Raw genomic sequence first — 24,344 nt, forward strand, 5'->3', positions numbered from 1 at the left:
GTACTTTGCTAATCAGTCACCACATTTCAACAATCTCCCACTTGGAGACTGATCAGGCTCCACACCGAACAATCTCCCACTTGGAGACTGAAACTACACAACACCACTGTACATGCAACATCCCCTGGATAAAACACTAGGACTCGACTGGTATAAATTCCACAATTATCAATCAAGAAGACCAACAAAAACTGATGAAGAAATCAGCTTCTCCTGTGGAACCGTCTTCGTGAACATATCGGCAGGATTCTCACTTGTGTGAATCTTCTCAAGCCATAACTGACCCTCCTCCAAAATAGTCCAGATGAAGTGGTACCTGAGCTGAATGTGCTTTGTCCTTGAATGAAAAGCAGAGTTCTTCGCAAGATGAATGGCAATCTGGCTATTAGTATACAATGGGCGATCGTCCTGTGTTTGATCCAATTCCTGCATAAAACATTGTAACCAAATCATCTCCTTCTTGGCTTCTGTAGCAGCGACATACTCAACTTCAGTGGTTGAAAGTGCAACAACCTTTTGCAGCCTAGAAATCCAACTAATTGCAATTCCCCCTATAGTAAAAATATACCCTGTAGTACTCCTCCGTGAATCAATATCACCCGCCAGATCAGAGTCAACAAATCCACTCAAAGCAGCATTAGATCCTTTGAAACATAATGCCTTCATAGTGGTTCCTTTCAAATACTGAAGAATCCATTTCACAGCATTCAAATGTTCCATACCCAGATTACTCATAAACCTGCTCACAACTCTCACTGCATGTGCAATATCTGGCCTTGTGTGTACCATTGCATACATCAGACTGCCAACAGCTGATGAATACGGGATGTTAGACATTTTATTAACCTCTTCCTATGCCTTTGGGCACATCTCCTTAGTCAATTTGAAATGACTAGCCAAAGGTGTACTAACTAGTTTTGCATCCTGCATCTTAAATCTTTTCAACACCTTCTTTATATATTCACTTTGGGACAAATTTAAGGTTCTATTTTTCCCGTCCCGTGTAATCCTCATACTGAGAATTTGCTTAGCTGCACCCAAATCCTTCATAGCAAATGACCTAGCTAATTTATGTTTAAGATCATTTATATGTTGCATGTTAGACCCAGCAACAAGCATGTCATCAACATAAAGCAATAGGATAATATAACTACCATTATCAAATCTCTTAAAATATACACAATGATTAGAATGACATCTATGATAACTGTGTTCAGCCATGAAACCATCAAATTTTAAATACCATTGTCAGGGTGCTTACTTTAGGCCATACAGACTTTTCTTCAACTTGCACACCAAGTTCTCCTTACCTTTGACCTCATATCCCTGTGGTTGCAACATGTAAATTTCCTCCTCCAAATTTCCATGGAGAAAAGCTATTTTCACATCTAATTGTTCAAGATGTAAATCATCTACATCCACAAAACTAAGTACAGTTCTAATTGAAGTCATTTTTATAATTGGAGAAAATATTTCATCATTATCTATACCCTTTTTCTGTGCAAAACCTTTTACCACAAGTCTGGCCTTATATATTTTCTGACCTCCTTCCTCCTCCTTAAGCTGATAAACCCATTTATTAGGCAAGGCTCTTTTTTCTGCAGGTAAAGGGACTAAGTCCCAAGTCTTATTTTTCATCAAGGAATTCATCTCCTCTTTCATGCCTAGCTCCCACTGTTGTTTGGCATCCACCTGCATTGCTTCTTCATATTCTTCTAGTTCACCAGAATCAGTTAATAATATAGAATAAAAAGAAGGAGAAAATCTTTCAAGTGGTCTACTTGACCTCGTAGAATGTCTAACACTTGTAGGAGTTTGTGGGACATTTTGTTGCTGTTGAGCATCACGTACTTATGGCATTTCATTTTCAGGAATCTCATCCAACACCACATATTCTTGCTTGTCCTGTTCATGCTTCTTTTCCTGCATCTGTTCTTTATACATAACCTTCTCATTGAATATACCATCTCTACTTCTAGTTATTTTCTTATTTTCAAAATCCCATAACCGATAGCCATATTCATCTATCCCATATCCAATGAAGGTACATTTCTGAGATTTAACATCAAGCTTGGTTCTATTTTCTTTATCAACATGGACAAAAGCTTCACAACCAAAGGTTTTCAGAAAAGAATAATTTACCTTTTTACCAATCCATGCCTCCTCTGGAATACCACCATCCAAAGGGGTTGAAGGTCCTCTATTTATCAAATAGATAGTAGTATGTACAACATCTGCCCAAAAATGTAAAGGCAATCCAGCATGCAATCTCATGCTCCTCGCGCGTTCCATGATAGTCTTATTCATTCTCTCTGACACACCATTTTCCTGTGGAGTTCCTGGAACTGTCTTTTGCTTTCTAATCCCATTTAAGGAGCAATAATCTTCAAATACCTTGCTGCAATACTCACCTCCATTATCCGATTTGAGACACTTCAACCTTTTTCCTGTCTCATTCTCAACCAAAGCTTTCCATTTCTTAAAAGTTTCAAAAACATATGATTTTTGTTTTAGGAAATATACCCATGTTTTTCTGGTTGAGTCATCAATAAAAATAACATAATAACAAGAGCCACCAAGAGATGATACCTAAGTCGGTCCCCATACATCTGAATGCACAAGCTCTAACTTCTCACTCTTCTTCTCTTTCCCAACCTTGAGAAATCTGACTCTTTTCTGTTTGCCATAACCACAGTTTTCACAGAACTCTAAATCAATATTCTTTAGTCTTGGCAATAGATTTTTGGAGTGACAGATTTTCATCCCTTTCTCACTCATGTGCCGAAGCCTATGGTGCCACATTATCGAATCTGTTCTTGCAACATCTATTGTTGTTGTCCCTGCAGTAACTTTATCTGTAGCAGCTGTAGACGTATAAAAATGACCATATTCCTAAATGAATATTTTATGTTCATTTCTCTATTTAATTAAATCCAATTTAATTAAATTATTCACATTCTTCTATTTAATTAAGTAAATCACTTAACTAAATTCACTATACCCATTTAATGAATAAATCATTTTATTCAATTAAATCCCCCTAGCCACTTTTAATTAAATTCAAATTTAATTAAATAGTTATCCTAAATTGAATAAATCAAATTTATTTAATTCCAACCAAATTGAATGAAAATCAAATAAATTCAATTAAATCCTATTATCCTCCCCATCCACTTGCAAAATCCCAAACCCCTTCCTAACCCATTCTAGAATATTCTAACCAATTCTAATTAGCCTAAACCCCCTCTAAACTTTGTCACATCCCTAAGCAAAGGGAGGTCACTTCTCAAATGGTCCAAAGTCTTGGATAACCATTGAAGGTTTTCAACCTTCAACCACGAAAAACCCTAAAGTCTTTGAAAACCATTGAAGGCTTCCAACCTTCAACCACTTAATCCCCAAAGTCTCCAATAACCATTAATGGTTATTTCAAACTCTCCCACATGGTTAAAACATTTGTTTTGACTCAACCTCTACCCAACCCAAGGGTCTCATCAGGTCATTAATGCTTTGACCATAATTATCTCTTAATCATTTGCACAAAGGTTTATCTTTGGATTAGATCCTAAATCAGTGGGTAAACCTAACTTAGACTTGACCCTTAGCCTTTAGATAACCATGAGGTCTCCTCAGGCCTTTAATGCCTCCAACCTCTTCTTTCAACCCAATCTGGTGTGGACACTTGTCACCATTTCATTGGTGCAAATTGTGCACATGGATCCCCAACTTTCAAACCTGGCCCTTGATTAAACCTTTCAATCTTGACCATCCATTGCCCTGTTTGTGCTATAAATAGAGCTCTCATTCCTCCATTCTTAATAATCATCTTTCAAATTTAAAGCATCACACTTATGCTCAAATTGTTTCAAGCTTTTATATCATTTTATGCTCATCATTTAGCCTCTCTTTAGATCAGAATTAATCATGAATATGCATGCTACAGTAATTTATTTATCATTTAGTTCAATCATAAACTAAATATAGTATGTTAGGATAGTATTCATACTAACCCTGTCATCTTATCATTTCGTTTATTGCATTTCTAGCATCATACCTAGCTTATAACACATCTCATACTAAAATCAGTTAAAAATCTCTCTCGTTCTCATATTTGCCATCCCTAAACCATTTTGCTCAGTAATCTGAGAGCAAAACATTGGTTTGAGGGACATTGTGAGATAGAGAACCATGGGACCCTCCTTGGGAAGCTGAGTAACACTGCGTTACTCCATAGCTTGCATCAAGAAGTCCTGTGTGTGTGTGTGGATTGGTATTTCTCGTATTTTTCACATTTTAAGTTTTATTAATCCATTTTTCCCACATACAGCAGCTAAGGTAGAGTAAGTGTTACCAGTACACAGATATAATGTGCCTACCTTCACACCTTTAGCTACTACTAATGATCCTTTACTGACCTTCCAGATACTGTCTGAGAAGGTAACAATGCAACCTTCACTACCTAGTTGCCCTGCAGAAATTAAATTTCTTCTTAAGTTAGGAACATGTCTTACCTCCTGCAGAAACCAGTCATTACCATTCTGCAACTTGATCTTTATCTTTCCTTCTCCAACAATTTGACAAGGCTAATCATTACCCAAATATACCTCTCCAAAATCACCTTGAACATAATCTAGAAAATACTTTCTATGGGGTGTAGCATGAAATGAAGCCCCAGAATCTATTACCCAGGAATCATTAACATTATCCAAACATAAGATTAAAGCATCTTGTAAAGTATTACTTGCAAATTAGCTTCCTTACTGTTGTTTTCATTTTTGTCTCCTTCTTTATTTTTTCGAGACCAACAGTCTTTCTTTAGATGACCTGGCTTTCCGCAGTACCAGCAATCTTTCTTTCCTCTAGATTGAGAGCGTCCTTTCTTTGACTTCCCTCGTGACTTCTCATTCCAAGGGTCTTTTCCTCTTTCCTTTGATCTTCCTCTGTTCTCCACATTCAAAACACTACTTGATGATGTTGGAGTCTCACCTGTGTTTTTCCTTCGTATTTCCTCACTTAGGATAACACCAACAATATCATCAAATACCAAAGTATTTTTACCAGAGACAGAGTTACTTATAGCCATAACCAAGTTATTCCAGCTTTCTGGCAAAGAACATAAAATCAAGAGAGCCCTAACCTCTTCTGCAAAGGTAATTTTTACCAAAGACAATTGACTGGTAATTGTATTAAATTTATTTAAGTGCTCTGCTACAGATCCTCCCTCACTCATTTTCAAATTAAACAAATGCTTCATAAGAAATACCTTATTTGAAACCGAGGGTTTCTCATACAACTTAGCCAATGTTGCCATCAAATCTACAGCTGTTTTTGCTTTTGTTATATTGAAAGCTACAGATGGTGCAAGGCACAATCGAATGGATCCTAGTGCCTTTCTATCTAAAATGTCCCATTCTTCATCTGACATTGTGGTCACTTTCTTTGCCTTTCCTTCCAATGGCCGCCACAAATCTTTTTGATATAGGTAATCCTCCATCTGCATTTTCCATAACTGATAATTCTAGCCGTTACACTTTTCAACCTTGAATTTGGAATCCTCCATTGCTCCCACTCAAATCTAAAAGTCCTACCAATTTACAGAAAACCTCGCTCTGATACCAATTGTTAGGGTTTCGAGTAGATCCGAAGCAAATATGAACTAACAATTATATGTAGATTTAAATACAAAAGATAAAGGAATAAAATAGGACACAGATAACACATAGATTTAACATGGTTCACCCTAAATGGGTTACATCCACCATACACAGTCGTCCAATCTTTCTTATTATCCAGCAAAAATAGTCCATCAACCTTACAATGCCTTAAGCATCCCAGCCGCTTATAACATGTATTTTTAGGGCAAAAATAAAGTCAACCTTTTTAAGGTTTTATTACAATGTCGATTTTCATCAAAAAAAAAATACCCCAAAAAATTTTCTCGAGGGCTACCACCCCCAAACCCCCACTCGGGGCCCAACCTGGCCCCGAACCCCGACAAGGATACATGTTGAGTGTATAGTACTTTGCTAATCAGTCACCACATTTCAACAAGAGAGAGAGAGAGAGAGAGAGAGAGAGAGAGAGAGAGAGAGAGAGAGAGAGAGAGAGAGAGAGAGAGAGAGATGGATGGATGGAGAGGGAGAGAGAGGGAGATTAGAAAAAGGAGAGGGGGAGGGAGGGATATTGGGAAAAGGAGAGAGAGAGAGAGAGTAGGATAAGGAGAGGGGATGGATGGAGAGGGAGAGAGAGGAAGATTGGGAAAAGGAGAGGAGGAGAGAGAGAGGGAGATTGGGAAAAGGAGAGGGGGAGAGGGAGAGCGAGAGAGGGAGATTGGGAGAGAGAGAGAGGGGGGGAGGGAGAGGGGGAGAGGGAGATGGAGGGGAAGAGAAAGAGAGAGAAGGGGGAGAGGGTGAGAATAGGATAGGATAATGTGTGTGTGTGTGTGTGTGTGTGTGTGTGTGTGTGTGTGAGTGAGAGAGAGAGAGAGAGAGAGAGAGAGAGAGAGAGAGAATGGGATAGGGAGAGAGAGTAGGAGGTGGAGAGGGTGAGAGACATGAGGTAGAGAGAGAACGAGAAGGAGAAAAGGGTGAGAGAATCGACAAAGAGAGAAGTGTGAGGGGGAGAGAGATGCGATAGAACTCAAGGAGGATAATTAGGGCTCAGAATAGACAGAGACAGTGATGGGGGAAGGAAGATGAGAGAGAGAGGAAAAGAAGAGATGCATGCATGCATACAAACATACATACATATATCTATATAAATATATGTATATATAACTATAGATATGCATATATACATACACAAACACATATTATATATGTATGTCTATACATATGTGTAGTAAATGCTAAGTTTACAAGCATACATTATTATGTCTTCATAACCTGTATGGGTTATTTAGAACTGCAAATAGTACTTTTTGTTTTTCAAAACACGTGCAGGTTTTGGCTTGGTAAGAGGGTTGGAAAATGACCCTAAGGCTTGCAAGTCCATTTTCCCCCCATTTTTGTCCCTTTACATGCTTTTTCATCACCCAACATGATTTCTCGACTTCGTCATCATCAGGTTTACAAATGATCAAGTGGGTATCTCGAAAATTACCACCATAATCTCACACATCTTCTCAATTTTTTGACCATATAAATTTTTCTATTTTTGGGTAACATTAGCATAGTAAACTTTAATTTTCTTTATCAGTGCCTTGACAGTCATCACATACATATGTCTACCATTTTTTTAATAACTTTTGATATACTTGACCAAATTCAAAATAAATTACATATAATTGTTCTACACTAGATTCTATACACTTTTAAAAAACAAAAATTGCATTTTGGATTATTTTGATGCAAGTTATGCCCAACGCACGAACAAGTACCAAATTTTCAAGATGCTGTCACTTCAAAAAATAATTAAAAAAAAAATACTCAATGGAAAATTACAAAAAAATACACAACTTCTAGATCTCACTCTCACCTATCATCCTACCAAAGGGTTTTGCAAAATACTAAATCTAACTATATATTTTGTTCAGTGCACAAAAAGCTATATTATGTTTTTTGGAAAAAATCAGGAACAATTTTTCATGCGTGAAAGGTTTGATCCTTTTAATCTTATCCAATTTTAAATTTTTTTAGTAGTTTAGAAACTAGATTCAGGGTACTATAATTCTTATTCTTTTCTCAACTCCTCGTTTTGAGTGCATGACCTTCAAATATATCTTTGAAGATCAGGTTTACTTGTTTTTAGAAAGAAAAAAAAGTGGCCACTTATACCCCCCTTTTTGTTCACCATCTTGGTGCACTTATCCAAATATAAAATATTTAGTTGATTACTCATAGCCAGTTTTATGTGTATAAACTATAAACTAAAACTAGATTTGCATATCATATCTATAATGGAATTAGTTGCGATTTGATTATCTTGGCATACAACTTGGTCCAAGGATGCTGTTTTTGTCATATGAATAGTCCTTGTATTATGAAATTCCCTAATGAAAGTCGAGTACCTTTACTGATGTTCAATTTCTAAAAATACACTATATAATCAAACACAATTCTCATGATGTAGTATTAAATATGCGTTGATGTAATGTTGTAATAAGACATGTTCAAATAATTTTTCATCTTCACTATTTATCCAAGACTATCTACAAATACGAGATTCTAATCATTCAACTTGAGATATTTGGTGTGTGAACTAACAAGATAATAATAACCAAATTCTAGAAAAGCGAACCTTGAAAGCAAAAATTTTAATGTTTAAATATGAAACAATAGATCAAAACATAACTAAATCTAAAAAATCCAACATCCTATAAGATTAAAGTAATCCTAACCAAAACAAAATAAATCAATTTTAAATAATAAATTCAAAATGAAAATGATTTTATATACCAAACAAATAAATTTAATAATATAATAAGCTCAAAATTACGTAAACAATTATAAATATATAATACTCAAAATCCCTCAATAATAATGAGCTCTTACCAATCTAGTTTTTCTCAAATGGAAACATCTGTTTCAACTATTATAGCTCCAATAATCTTTTTTAATTCAAATTTGAGTAACTATATCATATTCCCATTTGTGTCATCAATCAAATCAAATTTAAGTCAACTATCTAATTTGTTCAAGTCAACTATCCAATTTATTCAAGTCAACTATTTTAGATTCTAGAAACACATTTTAGTCAACTATCTAATTTATTCAAGTCAACTATTTTAGATTCTAGACACACATTTTAGTCAACTGTCTTCGTGTGAGTTGTTCTAATATTTCGGCTTGTACTTCAAATTAGAACTTCTCCTTATCCAAAATAAGATTAGGTAGTGACACTTTGAATTCATGGAGTTTTTTAAAAGGCTGCTTGAAATAGTCAAACAATAATAAATTATGATAGGATCTATCTATAAATTGGATGAAATATTAAAGAAGAAAAATCAATGAACAAAGTCAAACTTTTAAGATTTGTGCTATTTAAATTTATGAGGGTCATCTATGCTTCTAGAAATGTTCCTTTCATATTGGTAAAAGTCAACAAGATTTTGGTATATGGATAGAATTTTTTGTCAGAAATAAATTAGTGAGACTAACGTTTTTAATATGTTCTTATCATGAAGTTTCATATAGTTTCTTTATTTATATTTTTGGTTTAATTTTTTATTTGTTTTGAAGAAATTTCTATATATGTATATATAGTGGTAAATGACATAATTTGTATAAAGGGTTCATTTATCTAGTCATTATTCTATTTTATTCACACATATTTCTATGCATATAGTCTTGTATTGTCATTATGTGCACGTATCTCTGAATATACAACTTGTTTTTATAAGTATGATGTTCATCTATAAATTCATCCCCAAGTATCTATTATCCATTGTGATCCAACTTGCCTTTTATCTCAAGATAGGTCTATTCTCACAAGGACATCCTCTAAAGAAAAAACTCTTTACACTTAAAATCCAATTTAAAAATTGAAATTATGGCTTGCTAGCCCCTTCACATTTCCTTACCAAGGCCAACTAAACACACATTTTCACAATTCAATTTCATGTGCTAGTATTAAATAAATTCATTGTATCCATTCACACATCCACACATTTGAGTTTTCCTCTCATCTTAGAGCATTCTTGATCATTGAAAAAATAATGATACACTTGGATTTTGTGCTTAAAAGGAGTAAATAATATGTATCATAGGGATTTCTTAATGTCTTAAATCTTGTCAACTCTCAAGGGGTTTATCGAGGGAAATGGTCTTTGTGATTTGGTCATACAACTTATCGAAGTATTTATGAATATTGCATATCCCTTCGCTAATAGGAGTAGAGTAGAGTAGTTTAGATCAAGAAAACAAAAGAGAATAAAAAATTGTATTACTAGAATGAATGAATTTTCCTTTCTCTATAGTCTTTTCTATTGTCATTATGTATTTATTGTTGGATTTTAAGCCTTCCTTTAAATGGCCTCTACCAAATTCTATTAGGAAATTTTCAGCTACACCATGATAAATCTCCACATAATCCAAAATAAAAATCTATGCAAACAAGTATTTAGAATCCAAATACAAAATAACAAATAACATACCTTCAAAGATGACATAATATATACCCTGGGAAAAAACCACCTCCAAAAACATCCATCACCCATGCATTATTCAGCAAGGAAAACATTACAATACATCTTCAAAGACATCCATGAACACTTTTGAAACACAAGCTCTCTACAAGCATTCCATGTGAACAAGCATGTAACCGCACACTCCATACCATGCTTCAAACTCTAACAAATGCTAAACAATATATTCTCTCAACCCCTTAGCCAAAATGGCCAACTAGCCAAAGTTAGAGAAAGACCAATGTGTTTTCTTCTATAGAAACAAGCTCACACAAAACCGCCAAGTGGTATTACATAAAACCATGTGACTAATACCATAAGATTAAAGAACCATTGATCACTTATTTAATATCAGGTATAAATTTTTCACTTTAATAATATTTTCCCAATATTAAATTAAATGCATTTTCTCAATGTGATACCCCACATTAAGTATATTTCCCAATGTTACATACAATACATAAAGTGGCCCCAAGAATGTTAATTCATAGTGATGCACATATCCCTAGGTCCCCCTAGATTGACCACACACAATAATAAATTAAACATTATGCAAGGTGTACAACACCCATTTCTTTATAGTTTTAACACAGTAGTTTCTACAGGTGTTGAGGGTTTGGTAGCTTTATACCATGTCTCCTATGATAAAGCATCCTAAGAAATTTGTCCTAAAGGTATTTTATGAGGTATGCCTACTGAAACGACAATGGATGTGATTCTACCCATCCCTAAATTTGATAGTACATGTCAATGGTTAGAGAAACATACTCTTATTGTTTATTTTTTGGGAAATCTCCCCCTAAGAGCATGTTAAGGAAATAGGTTGCCAACTCTTAGGTACCACATGGGGTCTACCTGAATGTCCTCCACAACCTTGCTAGGGGGGGTTTCTTTTCCATATTTTGAAGTTGGCCATTCTCAAGCCTTTTCGCGATATGGTCCTTGGTATGTCCAGTCTCCTCTATTGATTTTCCAGCCTTGGACTTGAGATTTTCTGATCTCGGACGATAAAAAGATTTGTGCACATGTGTGACTATTGCCTTACTATAACTGTTTGCACAACATTGCCTCTTCTCTAGGGAAGGTTAATTTTATCAAACAAGGCTATTTTTTTCAAGATCATGCTAAAAATTGGGTCTTTGTCGAAATTGATTTGTCTAAAGGCTTGAAAGAGTCAATAGATTTTTAGATTGACAACTTTCATCACACTCAACATTTATTGTATCTACTTTCTTTTGATCCCAAACTTCTAAACATAAAATTAAGGATTTCCCTTTGGCAACACCTAGGATCAAGAATCCTCCCCAATTCCCTAACCCTCCTCAGACTTCTGAGGCTAGCACCTCAAAGACCGATGACAAAAGGAAAACGGTGACTAATCAAAAGGGTATAAATATCAATGCTAGTAGTACTCATAGCAAATCTTAAGATTCTTTATTTGTGCAACCATAGCCTACTATTTCAAACCCTTCTATGAAGGGGAAGGAGGTTTCCATTGCTTCAATGAAGGATCTTTATCATCCAATATTTTCAGGGAAACTTCATCCCTCATCAATTCTTTCATCCCAACCAGAATTTCCAACCCACCCTCCCACATTGCAATGTTCTTGAAGCCATCTTGGGTGGTCATAGGATGGAGAGTTTGTTTTAAAGAAATGGAGGAATTCCATACTTGTTCTTCAATTGAATTCTCTCTTAGTAGAATTTAAAAAAATATATTTTTCCACTCTAGAGGAGTTAGAAGGGTAAGATATGCAAGACTCCCATCGATGAATTTCCTCTCTTACAAAGTTTGAGATCTCATTGACCTCTTTAGGAAATATTTGTGCAAGATACTCATCAAAATATTTTGTTATTGATGTTCTATACCTTCAAGAATTTAAAATTTCAAGATTCATGCTTTCTATAGCATGTCATATTATTTGGCCAAATGGCATTTTGTTTGCAACCAATCATGAATGTAGTTGTGGAGGGGTCATCACTTTTCTTGTGCCATGATGGAAGTCTTATGTGGTGGAAAATGGGCCCGATATCAGTCGTCATCTGGTTTAGGACCTCATGAATACTAATAATCAATTTTTTGGAATCATTAATTTATTTATGCTTCCAATGATGTTGTAGAAAGATCTGGTATGTGGTGGTGGAGTGTGGATTTAATGCCCTCTTATACTTTGGTTTTGTGTAGTGATTTCAATAATGTCGAGGTGGCATATGATAAAGATGATACTTTACCTTTTCACTAGACAGATGGTGAGTAGGAGACATGGTTTTATATGTGCAATAAGTTGGGAATTTATGAAGCCAATTAGTTATTGCCACTCCCAACCTATTTAGTATATATGGAATAATTTTTGGGCTAAGTCTGATAGTTTATATAAATGTCTTGATTGTGCCACAAGATATCAATGCAATAATTTTTCTCTTTTACTTCTTACAATGCTTTATTGGTCATGCCTCTTCTTGAGGTGACCTTGTCAGACCACTTCCCCATAAAGTTTTGAATTGAATGGCAAGTGGGTCCTACTCACCTGACTAAGTCCAAGTTTTTTTTAATACCTCGCTATTAATCACTAGACCACGTTGGCTTATATTAAAAATATTTAAAATGTAGAGTGTTGTCCCACTTTGCCAACTGGGCGGATTTCTTGGTATAATCATGCTATCCAACACACCTCACGCTTCCTTCGTATTTATGGTTTTTAGTTGGCCATCTTTCCACGATGTTCATATGAGGCTACCACCTACGATATTTGTTGTGCTACAAAGGTACTTCCTAGCAAACTATTCTCTCCTGCTTTAGAAGTTCAAGTCGTTAATCTCAAGAAACAAAATTAAATCACAAACATTCATTATACAAGAGGTTCTCAGATCAAAGATAAATTAAAATGGCTTAAAGTTGGTGATCATGCTTCTAAATAATTTTTTTAACCTCTTCATGCATGTCATACTTCTCAAAACATAAAGAAAATAAGAGGTCATCTAGTGCTCATTAAGATCCCAAATATTCTCTAGTCCTTCATTTCTCATTTTAGGAAGTTGTTCATAGGTTAGGACATCTCTCTTGATTGAGATTGTTACCTTTAAGTAAAAACTCCAAGTTGTCCCCTATTAGCTCTCTGAAATTGAAAAGATATTTTTGCAAGCAATTTCTCTCCCTTCAAGATCTCAAGGAGGTTCTTTTCTCTATAGCGAATGATAAAGCTCCTAGGTGTAGTGGGTTTCCCTATGAATTCCACAAGGCCCCTTGGCACTATGTAAGAAGTGACCTTCATAAGGTCTATCTTGAATCTTTTCAATCCAAAAATTTACCTAAATGCTTGTCAACAAGGTAAAATTAAGTGCATACCTTAAATTGATGATCTTGAAGATATTTGCAATTAGCAGATGATTGTGTTTCTTAATGTATCTTACAAGATCATTATCAAAAGATTTATCACTCAAAATATTTCATATTCTTCCTTAGATTGAAGCCCCCCCCCTTTTTTTTTAATCCAGAGCTTATGATCACATCAAATGGCCCTTCATCCTTGGCATGATACAAGCTTTGGTGTTTGGCTCAATATTTTTTCAAATGGTCAATATGATTTTTGCAGATGCCTTTACTTGCATCACAATCAATGGCCACTAGTTGCATTCCTTTGGCCTCTTCTTCTCTATCATAAAAGGGTGTCCTCTTGTAACCTCTTTGTATATACTTGTGAATGAAGGATTTGGGTATCTCTTTTCTCATTCTATTTTTTGTGGGCCAATCTGAGGCATTTACCTTCCTAAGCCATCAAACCACTAACAACTCTTTTCTCACTCTCACTAAATAGGAGCAAAATATTAAGGAGGTACTCAAGTGTTTGAATATTTTTTGCCTTTCCTTGATCTTAGTCATTCAATGGCACAAACAGTAGGACTATTGCCAATCCACTCTCCTTTCACCACCTTTGATTCTCAAATTTACTTGGAAGTGGATAGATCATGGGGAAATTTTAAAATTCTTGATAATTTCCTTTTACTTTCAAGCTTTTTCTAGTGGCTCTACGAAACACAATACCCACCAGAATTAAAGGAAATGTTTCCTACTAGATTACTAAGCCTTTTTTGTTGGTGGGAAAATTATAGGTCTATTATAAAAAATATCATGGCCACCCATGTTTACTACTCTTCTGATTGGGCTCCTTTTAAGGCTTCTTATTTGAAGCTTGAGAAGATCGTTAGACATTTTCTTTGGGATTCTTTCAAAGACTGCAAGGTTTTTCATCGAGTTTCTTTGGAATTTTTTTTCCTCCCTCAATATTTTGGTGGGTTAGGTTTTCTTTCTACCTAGCACCAAGGATTATCTCTTTATGCCAAATAAGTCATATGAGCTCTTTTTGATAAAATTTTTAAAATTCTTCTATGACATTGCGATTCTTTAGGATTTTTTATTAGTCAACCTACCTAGAAGGGCATTAGGTTTCAGACCCTTCTTCTCATGAAGGAATTTATTCATATAATGGGAAAATTTTATCTCCAAACATATTTAGTGTGTTTGGGAGGTGGTTAAGCCACATATTCAGTGGATTGGTTTTAGTTTTAGGGATGGACCTTCCATCAACTATTTGTTATCATTTTTTGGGTCCTTTTAGTATGAAATGCATAAATTGTTTGTGTTACTCATTTTTGAGTTGCATGGTAGTGTGTATTTGGTGTAATGTTTATTACTAAAATCTCCTTGTTTCTCTTATCCTCCTTAAGAAATCACCCACATTGCATAATTTTTTTTTGTGTGTCGTTTTGAGTTTAGGTGAAAATCTTAGGTGACTTAGTCATATTTGCAAAAGACACATTAAGATTTTGGAGGGAAATGTTTTTTATTTTGCTTCTCCATGAGAGTTTTGAAGCTCCACGTAAACCCAAAAGTTAGGGTTTTTTCTACTATTAGTTGTTGAATGGGGCCTCCATTTTGGATGTGAGACCACCATTTTCTGCTATTTTTAAGAGCCACATTGAAGAACAATATGAATAAAGAGGAATATGACACGTTGCAAAGATATTGAAGGGAGAATCTGGCACATAGCTTGTTGTTGGAAATTTTTGAGAAGGTTTATTTGGGTCCTTGTCTATTTTGAAATGGAAGAAATAAATGCAAGACATATGAGACAGAAATAATAGCTTCATGATTGATGAGTTGAGACATTGGCATATTTTTAACCTTAGAAATTTTGAGCTTTTGCCATATTTTGAATTACATAGTAGTAATTATGTATCAGAAGTTTACTATATGTATTTCATATGTTAACCTAAACCTATTATAACATGTTTTGTCTTTGCCAGTTTATTCTTGTTGCCATGCGGATTGTTTAGGGCAATATCATGTGTGAAATTAATAGATGTCCTGATTAAATAAAATACGTATGTATATTCTTGTATGTTATTTCTTTTGTAGTGCAGGGAATAAATGATGTTGCGGTGGAAGCTCACCTATCACGCCAGTTGAAGGAAGAGATATTCAAGAAGATGACTAAAGGATCGAACAACAGAAATGCTGAAAAGAATAAGGAACGACATAGGAGGAGCAATCACACAATACTACCGATGTCTAACTCAAGTGGACATTGGTGTTGTAAATACCGCCATAGTATGTTATGATTGTGGTTCGTTTTAGATCCGCATTTTCAGTAGCTTAACTCCAACTATCTCCTTTCTCATTTAGTTATCTGCCTCTTCCCTTCAGCGTGATCAGTGTTGTCTAAAGTAGATGATTTCTTTTAAAACAAGCTCTCTATCTCTTCTCAGGGGGAGATAGAAAAAAAAGAGAGAAAAGCAGAGCAGAGGATTTTTACAACTATTTTTGAGTTTCTTTTCATATTGAATCATGTAATGACTTCCAAAGAATGATGAATAAAAATATGTTATTCTGAGCACTTAGAGTTGTTTTTGGAAAGCCTGGAATCACTCACCCAAGGGGGGCCACTTGGTGAGTGTTCCTGTGCATTTGTTAAGATTAGTTTTCTTTCCTTAGCTACAGTAGACATTCTTGCATTGATTGTTCCTGCAGCCACTGGAAACAGATCCACTGACTGTTCCTACAGCCAAACCAAAATAGAGTAATTTCTATTTAACTGAACTTAGCCAGTATTGTTTGAATGAATTTATGTTAATGCAGAAGTTTTCCTGTAGCCTTTCAATAGCTTCAATTCTTTCTTATCTTTTCCGCATAATGTTAGTTGTTGTAGTAATGCAAAGTAGCTGTTGCAGAAAATTAGTGCATATATAGTGCAAACCCATTTCAAGTATTGCATCCCTGGGTTGACAATCAAATGAACACTAGCTATAGAAATAGTGACTTTACCAAGTGAATGTCCAAACTTCGGGTTGAGACTTCAACTAGAGTTATTATTCTTATTGTTGGGTTGAACATTTTTGATGCCATTGTCGGGGATGGTGTCAAACTAAGTGCTTCTTACAATTATTGTCTTTTTCAGTTTTCAGTTAATTGTTTTTTCTGGCATACCTGATTGTTCAAAAAAAAATCATGAATCTGCATGCATAGGCAAAGAAGAAATGTTCTAGGTAGATTTATGCCCAATCATCCTAATCATGCAGAAAATAATTCCCCATATATAAATCCTTTTGCTGAACTTTATCAAACCCCAGAGAATTTGAACCATCTTAAATCTGAATTTCCAGAAGGTAGTCTTCAGTTCCTCTTTGGAGCCCAAGAAGAATAATTTCATATTGTAACTCCCTCCACAAGTCCAATGCAAGGAAACCCACCTCATGGTCGAAATAATCCACCACCACCACCTTTGGACCCAACGTTTGAGTTCCTCATATCTGATCAACATGATAATGCTAATCTCAAGAATATTCCAGCTTCTTCCCTCCCTAAATTCTATGGATTAGTGACAAAGGATCCAGACACATTTCTGTTTGAGTTTGATGTTCTCTGTAGGAGTTTTGATTATACTACAGATGCCCATAGACTCAAAATATTTCCTGCCACCTTGAAGGAATCATCTCTAAGTTGGTTTATGAGCTTGGGTAGTAGCACAATTAATACATGGGATGAGATGAAACGATTGTTTCTTACAAAATATAAATATTATTATAGAGGCACTGATCGTCATGGGGATGAATCTTTAGAATGACACAGAAAGAAGATGAGAGTCTTGACGATTATCTGGAAAGGTTTCTGTTTAGTGTCAAAAAGTCCAAGCATAGTACTCTAAATGAAGATCCCCTCAAGTTGATATTATTAGGGAAATCAGTGATGAATGCACTGATTCTTTGGATCTTATGGGAGGAGGTGACATTACACAATCCACGTGGACTGAAATAGGACAAATTTGTAAGAAGTATTCCAGATCCGATTCTAAAAAGAATAGGCGTTTCAAGCCAAGAGCACCTTCATCAACATCTGGTATTGGAGTTTCTAGAATGGAACTTAGCCATTTATTGAAGGACTTTAAGGAGGACATTATAAACAATATGGCTACTCAGTTGGATACACTTTCAACTAAGAAGAAGCATGAAGAAGTTGATGCATTTCTTGCAGAATTTCGCCCTCATTGTAGACAGCGAAAAAAGGATTGTAGATGTAAAATGGTTGCAAATGTTGAGGTTCCTGAATTCAAGCCAATACAAGGTGAGGATGAGCAACTTTTCTATGTTTCTCAAAGAAGGCCAAATTTCCAAAGACAAGGTATGCCTCCGGATCCACTTTCTTTTTTTGGTTATAGTGGAAATTCTTATGTACCAAATAATCAGTGGCAATCACCATATGCTCAAAATTTTGGTAATTATCAAAACTGGTATGGTTCTCAAGGCCAAGGGCAACATTTTGCTAATCAAATGCCATAGTGACAGTAGCCATGAGGAAATTGGTATCCACCTTAGGGCCAAGGGAGCTAGTTTCAAGGGAATTGGCAACCTACTCCTCAATGGAGGGGGAGTCAGCCATGTACTACCCAATCTTCTGGTTATCAGCAGCCACAACCACCTACAATAATGCCTCCCCCTATAGCCACTGTTGTCCCACCTAAACCAACGCAGTTGCCCACTCAGCCAATGCCAAATCCTAATATTAAATCTCAACAACAACAACAAGCTTATTCAGCTGATCTTAATCAATACCCAACCTATTCTCTATCCATAAGTGATATTCACCTCCGATCTGGGACAACTCTGCCTAATCCATCTCCTCTAGTTATCACTGAGGTACAAGAAGAACAAGAAATCTCTAATCCAACAGATACAATACCTCAAAAGCAGATATTACCACCATTTCCCCAGAGATTGAAAGAAAAGGAAGTTCTTACAGAACAGGAGCAAGGTTTTGATATCATAGATCAACTGAAACATGTCTGTGTTAAAATTCCATTGTTGCAAGCAATAAAAGATGTTCCTATATACAGTAAGGCACTTAGAGAAGCATGTCTAAAAAAACCTGGTAGGAAGAAGAAGGATTCGCAAATAATGCATGTGATGGGTCAACTGGTAGATATTATGTTAGGAAAGGTTTCAATTCCTAAATATTCTAATCCAGGTAGTCCTGTTGTGAGTATAGTCATTAATGGCAGCTAGATAAGGAATGTTCTAGTTGATTTAGGGACAGCCATTAATGTGATGATAAGAGAAGTAATGCAACAGCTTCAAATCAATAGTCTAAGGCCTACACCCACAGTTCTACAGCTTGTTGATAGCTCTACAGTGTGACCTGATGGTATGATTGAAGATGTGGTTGTTATTTTGGATTCCTGGGAATACCCTGGAGATTTTATGATTTTGTCTCCAAAGGAAACACTGGGAGGATATCCAGTGATTTTGGGAAGACCTTGGCTTGCCATGGCTGATGCATATATTGGATGTAGATCAGGGGATATGACTATTTCAGATGGGAACTCTTCAAAAACATTAACTTTGTATTCTCCTGCACAACCCTAGTTTGATCAATAACAAGTTGTTTGGCCTACTTTGGGAGAAGAATCTGATGAAGTTGACTCTATTAATCACCTTATGATGATTAATCGAGGGCCATTCATGCAATTACATGATGAAGACTCAATTCTTTATAAAATTCTGACAAATGAGTTGACACAAGAACAACAATTGCAGGAGTTGGTACCAAATATTGCAGATTTAGACTTTCCTGCAGCCACTGATATATTGCATACTCTGTTGCCGTGGGAAGTTTGTACTTCTCATTTTTCTGATATGTCCCAGATTGATCTTACTATCAAAATAGAAGTTGATTTGAATAAATGTTTGAATATCAATAGTGATCTTTCAAATACTCAAAAGGGGGCCGTTGTGGACTTGCTTAAATGTCATAAAAAATGCCTTTGCATGGGATTACAAGGATATGCATGGATTAGATCCAATAGTTTGCACCCACCATATCTATATCAAAGAAGAATGTTGCCCACTCAGACAACCACAAAGAAGAATCAATCCTGCATTAAAAGAAATAGTTAAAGAGGAATTGTAGAAGTTGCTAAAGGCTGGGTTTATCTATCCTATCTCTGATAGCCAATGGGTATCACCTTTGGTAATAGTTCCTAAGAAAGGAGGAAAATGGAGGATATGTGTTGATTATAGAGCCTTGAACTTAGAAACAAGAAAAAATCATTTTCCATTACCATTTGTGGATCAAGTATTGGACTCTTTGGCTAGGAAGAGATATTCTTCATTTCTTGATGGATTCAGTGGTTACAAAGAGATTCAGATAGCCCCAGAGGACAAAGAAAAGACAACATTTACTTGTCCTTGGGGCACATATGCATATTTTGTTCTTCCTTTTGGATTGTGTAATTCTCCAGCCACTTTTCAAAGAGAAGTGATCAGTATATTTTCAGATATTTCTCATGACATCATGGAAATTTATTTGGATGACTTTACAACTTATGGTTCTGAGTTTGAAGAAGCATTAGGGAACCTGAAAAAAGTTTTGCAGTAGTGTGAAGACTATAGTTTGTCATTAAATAGTGAGAAGTGTTTCATAATGATGCAGGAAGGAATAGTCCTTGGTCATAATATCTCTATTAAAGGAATACAGGTTGACCCAACAAAGATTGAAATCATTCAGAATATGTATGCACCGGTAAAACAAAAAGATGGAAGAAGTTTCCTTGGTCATGTTGTATACTATAGAAGGTTTATCAAAGATTTCAGCAAAATTGCAAATCCCTTATATTCACTACTCACCAAAGATATGGAATTTAAATGGACTTCTTTATGCAATGAATCTTTCTTGAAGCTTAAGCACGCTTTGACCCAAGCACCAGTTCTTAAAGGTCTGAATTGGTCTTTACCATTTCAAATTCATACAGATGCATTTGATTATGCAATAGGAGCAGTACTAGGACAAAAAATTGATAACTTGGAAAGTGCAATATATTATATTAGCAAGAACTTGCAGGGGCCTGAGTTGAATTACACAATCACTGAAAAGGAAATGTTAGCAGTTATATATGCACTTAACAAATTTAGGCACTATATCACAGGGTATCCCATATTTGTGCATATTGATCATACTCCAATCAGATATCTCATCAATAAGCCTTCAATTACCGGTAGATTAGCTCGTTGGTTATTGTTGATGCAGGAATTTGATATCACAATTGTTGATAAACTAGGGAAATCCAATGTAGTGGCATATTATCTTTCTAGACTTCAATTATAGGAAGATTCTATAGCTATAGATGATGCTTTTCCAGATGAACATTTATTCCTTATACAAGCTCACACTCCCTGGTATGCTGATATTGCCAACTATTTAGCTGCTGCTAAAATGCCACTTCATTTCTCTCCTAAGGAAAGAAGGTTGTTAGTAGAAAAAATATTTAACTTCTCATGGATTGCTGATTGTTTGTTTTATACTGGACTTGACCAAGTCATGAGAAGATGTGTAAGAGAAGATGAAACATATGATATCCTGCATGCATGCCATGATGAGCCGTGTGGAGGATATTTTGCTGCTAAAAGAACAACACTCAAAATACTGAATACAGGATATTATTGGCCCACATTATATAAGGATGCAACACAGTATACAAGAAAATGTGACAGATGTCAGCGCATGGGGAGACCTAATAAATCTGATGAGTTGCCATTGTATCCACAAATATTGGTTGCACCGTTTGATAAATGGGGATTAGATTTTTTTGGCCCAATTGATCCACCTTCTAATGGCAAATCCTAGATTTTGGTATGTACAGATTATGTAACCAAATGGGTGGAGGCTCGTGTTGTGACACATGCAAGAGATAATAAGGTGGTTGAGTTTCTTTATGAGGAGATATTTACAAGATATGGAGTACCAAGGGAAATTATATCAGACCAAGGGCCACAATTTACTTCAACATTGATTGCAGCCTTGGTCAATGAATACAATATAAGGCACAAAAAATCTACTCCATATCATCCACAAGCTAATGGACAGGCATAGGTCACAAATAGGGATCTTGAGGATATTCTTACCAAGACAATAGTTGTTCATAAAAAAGACTGGTTTCATAGGCTTTCAGAAGCAATTTGGGCATACAGAACAACTTGAAAAACACCAATTGGTTTTACACCTTTTGAGATGGTGTATGGAAAAACAACAATGATGCCTATTGAATTTGAGCATAAAACTCTGAGGACAACTTTGCAATTAAACATGACACTGTCTGAAGCAAAAAAGGAACGTATTAAACAATTGAATGCTTTGGATGAATAGAGGAAAATGGTTGTCCAACAGACAAAATTGATACAAAATCAAAGAGCAAAGTGGCATGATAAATATATCAAAGAGAAAAAGTTCAAAGCCTGTGACTGGGCAATATTGTATGACTCCAGATATAAAGATACTATGGGAAAGCTACAAACCAGATGGTTAGGCCCATATGAGATAGAGGAAGCTTTCAATAATGGAGTTGTACGTTTGACCATAATTGACCTAGTTCGGTTTAAGCTTTTGGTGAATGGTCACTGATTGCATCTTTATCATAAGTCAGCCACTAAAGAGGAGTTCCTATAACAATTTTCTCAAAAGGATGAAACATAGATTCTTGCAGCAACTGATCAGGTTCCTACAGCCACTGATAAAGTTCCTTTAGCAATTGAGCAAAGTAATGGAGGTAAGGTTCCTGCAGCCACTGCAGTGAACATGCTTGTCATTTCATAATTCTCCTCACGTCATTTCACAAAAAATATTTCCATGTCTTATGGAAATATTCTTCTCCATAAATAAAATTTCCATCCATGTCATTCCATCTCATTTTCTTATCTGTCATTTCATTTCATTTCACCTTTCTTTTCGTACGACTGCAGGTATGTGCATATTGTATTTTATTTTAATTATGCATTTATTATTTCATTATGATTATTGCCTTTCCTAAATCCACATACACTTCCCTAAATCCTTTCATCTTGTGTGGACACGTGCCAAAGTAAGTTGGGGGGGTGTTTTATTGTTTGGTTTCTAAAATTAGTAATTACTCGTCCTTTTCAATACCTTGATTTGATTGCTTTCCATCATTTCTTTAACAAGATATTCTTTCATGTAAGAAAGTAATAAACTCTGCTGCCAAAATTGGAGATATGTAAGGAAGTTTCAGTTTTCAGTTTCAAAGAATATTTTGGTTCTTCATTTCTCAACTGCGGATTTTGCTATGCTAATAGAGTAAGAAATGGGTGTAGATCCAATCCATCATGAACTGACAGTCCATGATGCATTGCTATAGGATTCTCTTTGTGAGCATTATTTTAGGTAGCATGGTTGGATTGTTTACTTTTTGAAAATCAAGGATTATAATGAAGAAATTGCCACAGAGTTTATGCATTCCTTCAATGAAGGAGAAGCTACTGTTAAAGGATTAAGGGTCATTGCTATGGAGCAGCGGATAGTTGAAGTTACAGGGTGCCGTAGGAAGGGGAATTATTTCCAAAATCAAAAGATGCCAGAAGCGCCAGAGTAGGGTTTACACTTCCCTCAAATGGACCTTTAACGGTGGACAAGCAAGGAACCAGGAGGGTTTCCCTAGCAGCAGAGTGGCCCCAGGTGGCTTTATATGTAATGAAATACATTACTTGCGAAGGGAGGTATTCAAATTTACATTCACCCCATTTCAAATTGCTTAGTCATTTATGGCATGGTTGAAGGGTGATTGTCCCTAATTTTCTATACCACCTCATTTCCATAAGTGCCAAAGAAACACGGAAGAATGGAAATCATTTTGTCAACCATCATGGTTTGATTAAATTGCTTGTAGAACGTTCTCTTAGAGACTTTTCATAGATGGAATGGGGGGTATTTGAGGACATATTGCAGTTTAGGGTTGAAGATGCTCATGTTGTAGATGATCCAATAGTTGAAAAAGAAAATATTGAAGAACCCTCTTCTCCTTTGATGTCTGCAGAGAATGAATTGTTCATCACTGAAGGAGTTGTGGCTATTATGGAAGAAGAGATAGTTGAGACAAATGTGGAGCATCCCTCCACTTCTCTTCAAGGAGAATCACCATCTTCTAAAAGAAAAGGGAAGGAATTGTAAATAATTGATGCAGATGAAGAACCTATGGCTCAACCGCATGCAACTTGAGTTTCTCCTGTAGCCAAGAGGCGTAGGTCTAAAAGAAAAATTCTTGCAGCAAAGCCACAAGTAGAAACCATTCCTGCAACCACTCCAAAGGTTTATGTAAGAAGGACTTAGAGTAAAACCTAGAAGGGTCATCCAACAAGTGATCTAACAGAGATTATTTCAGTGAAAACATCAGAAGAAGGGAGCCCTACATATGTTGAAACCCAGTTGGAAGATGATGTAGATAGACTATCAAATCTTGCATATGTGGCAGAGCAGCTTGAGGAACCTATTGAAGAGATTCCATGACCTAAGGTAACACCTATTAGACCTCCATCATCCCTAAGCAGTTTATCTATTGCGTTAACATTTTATAGACAATGGGAAATAGAGAGGGCTAGATTGCAAGGGGTTATTAACAAACAACAAAGAGAAATTGAAAAGAGGGATAACAAAATTGAAGAATTAGAAGCTAAGGTTGAAACAATCACTAGTATGGTCCCCAAATTGATGCAATGTAGGGCACCACCAAGGGTTTATGGTCTACATTTAAGGGAGTAGTATTTAAATTTCAAATTGAATCACATTGTCAAGGACCTTAACCCCTCTTTAGAAACCCCTGGGGAATTTTATGATGCTTACCAGACTTCTCTAGCAGCTGTGAAAAATTTGTTATGTGAACTTTAT

Source organism: Cryptomeria japonica, chromosome 1 (assembly GCF_030272615.1).
Source record: "Cryptomeria japonica chromosome 1, Sugi_1.0, whole genome shotgun sequence".
Classification (NCBI taxonomy): domain Eukaryota; kingdom Viridiplantae; phylum Streptophyta; class Pinopsida; order Cupressales; family Cupressaceae; genus Cryptomeria; species Cryptomeria japonica.